General features: G+C 39.6%; 1 protein-coding gene across 1 annotated transcript in view; it reads left to right on the top strand.

Moving 5' to 3' along the window:
• The window catches only part of GRID2 (glutamate ionotropic receptor delta type subunit 2), a 1,429,995-nt gene that overhangs the window by 1,224,075 nt on the left and 199,920 nt on the right, over positions 1-6,000 (top strand). The window lies entirely within an intron of this gene.

Here is a 6,000-nt window from a genome sequence, read left to right as displayed (position 1 = left end):
TAAAGATGTGAAGCAGGTTGGAGAGAGAGAAAGAGTTGTATATCTGGGTGACATGTTTTCAGACAGAGGGTCAGCCAATGCAAAGACCCTGAGGTGAGAGCATGCCTGGATGTTTTAAGACTGTGAAGGAGGCTAGTGTAACTGAGGAATATGGTGTAATATCAGAAGTATAACAAAGTCTGGGGGCGCCTGGGTAGCACAGTCGTTAAGCGTCTACCTTCGGCTAAGGGCATGATCCCGGCGTTCCGGGATCAAGTCCCACATCGGGCTCCTCTGCTGGGAGCCTGCTTCTTCCTCTCCCACCCCCCCGCTTGTGTTCCCTCTCTTGCTGACTGTCTATCTCTGTGAAATAAATAGAAAAATATAAAATCTTTAAAAAAAAAAAAAGAAGTATAACAAAGTCTGAGAATTAGAGAGCCAGGTGGTAGGGGAGAAGGCATATCATATAGGTCCTTGCTCCTTACAGCATAATCCTGTGAACTAGCAACATCAGCATCTCTTGGGAGCTTGTTAGAAATGCAGACTCCTGGGCCCCACCTAAGTCCTTCTCAATGTAAATCTCCGTTTAAGAAGATTCCCAGGTGATTCATATGCATGCTAAAGTCTGAAAATGCTGATACAGAGCTGTATAAAACATTCTAAGTGGGCTTTTACTCTGTGGGAGATAGGAAATTTAGGAAGGTTTTGAACAGAAAAGTAACATGGTATAACTCATATTTTGGCACATCAGAGGTAAAGATCTGACGAGGAATGAAGGATTTGTGTGTAGCCCTGAAATAGAAAAGTATCTTGTTATTTAGAGGGCAATATTCATTTCCTGATAACCTATTAAACTCAAATGGTGAAGAACAAATTATTCTAAAACCCCAGCAATGAAGACTACTCAGGAAGAAAAGAAAATCAGGATTGGTAGGATTAAAATCCTAGCCAGAGGATCCCAACAGTAACTGCATAATACTTCAGACTACAGAGTTCAAAGAGGATATAAAAATCTGATGGATACTATGGCAACAGGGAAGTGAGGGATGGTGTTGGCAGCCGCAATTTTCAATCAGAAAGATAGCATCAATTTGCAAAGCTAATTAGGCCACACAAGTCCCAGAGCAGTTTGGGGAAAGGGAAACTGACAAGGTCCAGGTGTGGAGCAAAGCCACTGGGCTCAGGCCCCAGCTCTAATGCCAGCTGGAAAATTGGAGTATTGAAATGAAAACCAAGACAAAAGATTGGTCATGTCAAATGGGCCAATATCAAGGATTTTTGAGGATTGCCACAGAAAGACAAATTCTAGACCTTATGAAATGGTGAGATAAGCCCACTCTCTTTATTGATCTGTGGCTAAAAAAACTGGGTGGATTGAACCTGTTGTTTTATTTATTCATTCAACACATATTCAGTGAGCACCTATTTACCAGGCATTGTTCTGGGTATCAGGAATTAAACAGAACAAGGAAAGTCCCTGCCCAAATGGAGATTATTTTGTAGTGGAGAGAAAATAATAGACAAGCACAGAAACATGTGCTATGAAGAAAAATTGGAAAGGTAAGAATGAAAGAAAGCAGAGAAGGGAGAGGGATTTTGCCATCACAGATAAAGTGGTCTCAGAAGGCACCTCTGAGAAAATGACATTTGAGTAGAGACCTGAAAGAGGATGGGGTATGACCCATGAAGACAGTGGGGAGACAGTGAGGACAGGAAATACTCCAGGCAGAAGGAATATTACTGCAAAATTCCTGAGGCAGAAGGTTGCTTGGCATAATAGAGAGAAATGTCAAGACCAGTATGGCTGGAGAAGGGTGCATGGGGGGGTGAATAGGGTATACAGGGGAGAGGGGTAGGAAATAAGATCACAGTGCGAGTTAGGCAGGAGGGTGGCCTAAAAATGTTCAAGTGTGGGCCCCACTAAAGTTCCAGTTGTATATTTTTCTTTTATTGAGATATAATCAACATAACATTATATTAGTTTCAGGCATACAACATAATGATTCTATGTTTGTGTGTATTGCAAAATGATCACAATAAGTCTAGTTAACATCAGTGAGTATTATTACACATTTTCTTTTTGTGATGAGAACTTTTAAGATCTATTCTCTTAGCAACTGTTACCTATGCAATATAGTATTATAAACTATATCACCATGCTGTACATTACATTCCCATGACTTATGTATTTTATAATTAGATGTTTGTACTTTTCATCCCCTTTTACCCATTGTATCTTTTTTTCTTTTAAAGATTTTATTTATTTATTCGACAGAGATAGAGACAGCCAGCGAGAGAGGGAACACAAGCAGTGGGAGTGGGAGAGGAAGAAGCAGGCTCATAGCGGAGGAGCCTGTTGTGGGGCTCGATCCCATAACGCCAGGATCACGCCCTGAGCCGAAGGCAGATGCTCAACCGCTGTGCCACCCAGGCGCCCCTACCCATTGTATCTTAATTGGGGAATGGAAAGGATTTGAATGTCTTAAACCCATTCAGGTGATTCTGGTTCACAATAAAGGTTGAAAATCACTGATATAACTTGGAGCCATTTAAATAACTTTGACTTTTGAATAATTCTGTGGTTGTGAGCAGGAGAGTGACATGAGCTGACTTAGTTTTCAAGGTTCCACTTACAGCGCTGTGTGGAAAATAGGAGAGGTCAAGGCTAGAAGAAAGGAGAAGAGTGAGGAGACTACTGTTATAATTCAAATGAGACATGATGGTGGATGGACCAGAGTGCTTATAGTGGAAGTAGTGAGAAGTGATTGAATTTGAATATATTTTGAAAGTAATGCTGACAAAATTTTCTACAAGACAGAATGTCGGGTATAAAAAAGAGGAGTTAAAAATGAGCCCAACGTCTTTGGCCTAAGTAGTTGGAAGAATGAAGTTGGCTTTTTATTAAGGTTGAGAAAACTATGGGAAGAGCAGATTTGAGGAGCCAAATGAGAATTTGCCTTTGGCATGATAGTTAATATGAAATGTTTATTAATTATCCAAGAAAGATGCCAAGAAAGCTGCTTTCTATATATGAGTTGAGTGTTTAGCAGAAAGTTCTAGCTGGAGATTGGAGATTACTAGCATAGAGTCTGTATTTAAAGTCATAAGACTTGATGACTAAGGATGTGTATCTATCTAGGGAAGAAAGATATGTAAAGACTAATCCCTGGGACAATTTAGTGTTTAGAGGAGGGAGAGTTAAAAAGGGTATAACAGGGTCAGGGAAGGCTCTGCCAGGGAAGCAGGGGCAAAACCAAGAGTGCTTGTATAGAAGCCAAATGAAAAAGTGTTTCAAGGAGGTTCAAATGATCAACTCTGTCAAATGATGCTCCTAGATCAAGTATGGTGTAGACTGAGAATTAATGATTTATTTGTCAATCAGCAGTCACTGGTGACATTGACAAAAGCGGATCTCGTAGAGAGAAAGGAGAAGGAATTAGAATTAGATTGGAAAGAAAAAAGAAAGAGAAGAGAGGCAGTGGAGATTACAGAACTAGGTACTTTTTATTTACTTATTTTTTATTTTAATTTTTTTATTCAAGTATAATTAACATACAATATTTTATTAGTTTCAGGTGTACAATACAATTATGTGACAACTTTATACATACTCAGTGTTCCTCATGACAAGGGTATTCTTAATCCCCTTTATCTGTTTCACCCATCCCCTACCCACCTTACCTCTGGCAACCACCCATTTGTTCTCTATATTTAAGAGTCTTTTTGTTGTTGTTGTTTCTCTTTGTTTCTTCATTCATTTGTTTTGTTAGACTGGGCACTTTTTAAAGGTGCTTTGTTGAAAGGAAATGCTGGGTAATAGTGGGGAGGGTTCTAGAGTGGGATGTGAGGTTTGGGGAAAATTTGTTAAGAAAAAAGATATTTATAATGTCTGTATACTAATGGGATGATACAGTAAAGAGTGGAAAATCATGGTGCAGGAGAGACAGGAGAACTGCTGGAGATCTGTCCTTGAGTGGGTGATAAGTAATGAGATCTAGTGCACGAGTGGACAGTTTGGATTGAGGAGCACAGTCCATCCATAGTAAGAAGAGAGAAGGTAGAGCATATACGCATACATGCAGATAATTTGGAAGATATGGTAGTGGGATATATGGAAGATCACTTTTGATTGTTTGTATTTACTCAGAAAAATAGGAATCAAGGCCATCACCAAAGTATAAGCAACAGGATAAAGATTCTGGAGACTTGAAGAGAAAGAAGATAGGAATTATTGTTCCGGAGAACGGGAAAGACAGTAGACTAGTGAAATGTAACGGTATTCCCAGGAAAGACTAAAAGTTCTTTTGCAATAGTCATCATGACAATAAATTGAAACCAGTCAGCATGATTGTGGGCTTTTCTATAGCCATCTTCAGCTGACCAAGCATGAACATGGAGTCCACAGAGAATAGATTTCACCAGAATTGGTGTTTACTGGAGTCCACAGAGAATAGATTTCACCAGAATTGGTGTTTACCAGATAAGCATGGTAGAAAACAATGGGGTGAGGAAGTTGAGAGGATGTGCAAAGAAATTATCATTATTATGAATCATGGAATCTCAGCTATGTAGGAGAAAAGTGGTGACCCAGAGGAGATTGAGGATACCAGGAACAATAGACTGTTGGTCTGGATGGGACCAAAGAACTGTAAGAGTCCATGAACCAGAAGGACAGGATTGGAAATAATACAAAGTTGGGTCCAAGATGACACATTTAAAATTGAGATGATGAAGAGAGTGCTAGTATTGGAAATATGACATGCGAGTGGGTGGCTAAGGTAGGAGGAAAGACACAATCTTTGGAGAAGGAGAAGCCAAGTACCGGAAAAGGATGTCTATGTGAATAATCAAATCACCAAGAATAACCAAAGAACTAGAATTTGAAAGAGTGACAGAGAGCCAAATGGTAAAATCGTTGAGCAATGTTGGAGTCACACAGTCAGCAGATCCCCGCAGTAGGAATGAGTATAGTCTGATAGCATGAGCTTCAAAGCCAAGGCTCTAGAAGTGGTTCAAGGGGCAAAAAGGATACCTACCCATGATCCAGCCCTAGTGATAAGAATGTTGTAGAAGAGAAAAATAACCACCATTTGAGAAGAACAAAGGCAATATAGTATCTGCAGAAGAGAAGCAAGTTCTAGTCAGCAAAAGAAGGTTAAAGGAAATTTCAAAACAAAACAAAAAACAGATTGAGGATATAGGCAGGGCTTAGGACAGTCTCTTAAAACCCTTTGACTCAAAATTATTCCCATCAGTGGGCGCCTGGGTGGTTTAGTTGGTTAAGTGTCCAATTCTTGGTTTCAGCTCAGGTAATGATCTCATGGGTCATGAGAATGAAGCAAGCAGGAACCAAATTACATAAAAGAAAAAAAGGCTGTGAGGGGAAAACAATTTTCAAGTGTTACAGGTTTACATATAGTAATTCCTGGTCTTATGCATCTCAAACCTGTGAACCACACTGGTCATATTCTCTTTTCTGGTTGTTCCATTCCCCTTCCTCTTTGAGCCCTATAACATCATTTGGCAGTGGGTAAGAATGTCAAAGTAGATGACAGTTATGAGCAGAGAGAAGATAAGACCTAACTTAGGTTTCAGTGAGTGACTTGGTAATATACTGAGTATATGACCTTAAAATCATGGTTAGGACCCATTACAGAAATGAATAATCAGACTGAACACAACTTGGGGAAAATCAAAATAAAATACTAAACAACTTTGGGTCTTCAAAAATGCCAGGAGTCCTGGGCTGTCATACCACTGGGCTTGGAAGTAGCAGTGCATTTGCTACATTTGCCCTTTTGCCCCAAATGATTTCAACAAACAGGATATGATTTACTTTAGCACTTCACCAGGCATCTGGGAGCTCAGATCCCATTGACATATTTTCTGCTCCCCCCAAATCAAAGGTTTTAGGTCCATGTTAGTTATCACATACTGAAAGAAGAGAATCAGTGCAACAATAAAATTTAAAAAAAAAAGAAAAAGAAAAAAGAAACCCACAGTGGCTCAGTCAGTTAAGAG

The sequence above is a fragment of the Ailuropoda melanoleuca genome, chromosome 11, assembly GCF_002007445.2.
Source record: "Ailuropoda melanoleuca isolate Jingjing chromosome 11, ASM200744v2, whole genome shotgun sequence".
In the NCBI taxonomy this organism is placed as follows: domain Eukaryota; kingdom Metazoa; phylum Chordata; class Mammalia; order Carnivora; family Ursidae; genus Ailuropoda; species Ailuropoda melanoleuca.
This window is presented reverse-complemented; position numbering and strand designations above follow the sequence as displayed.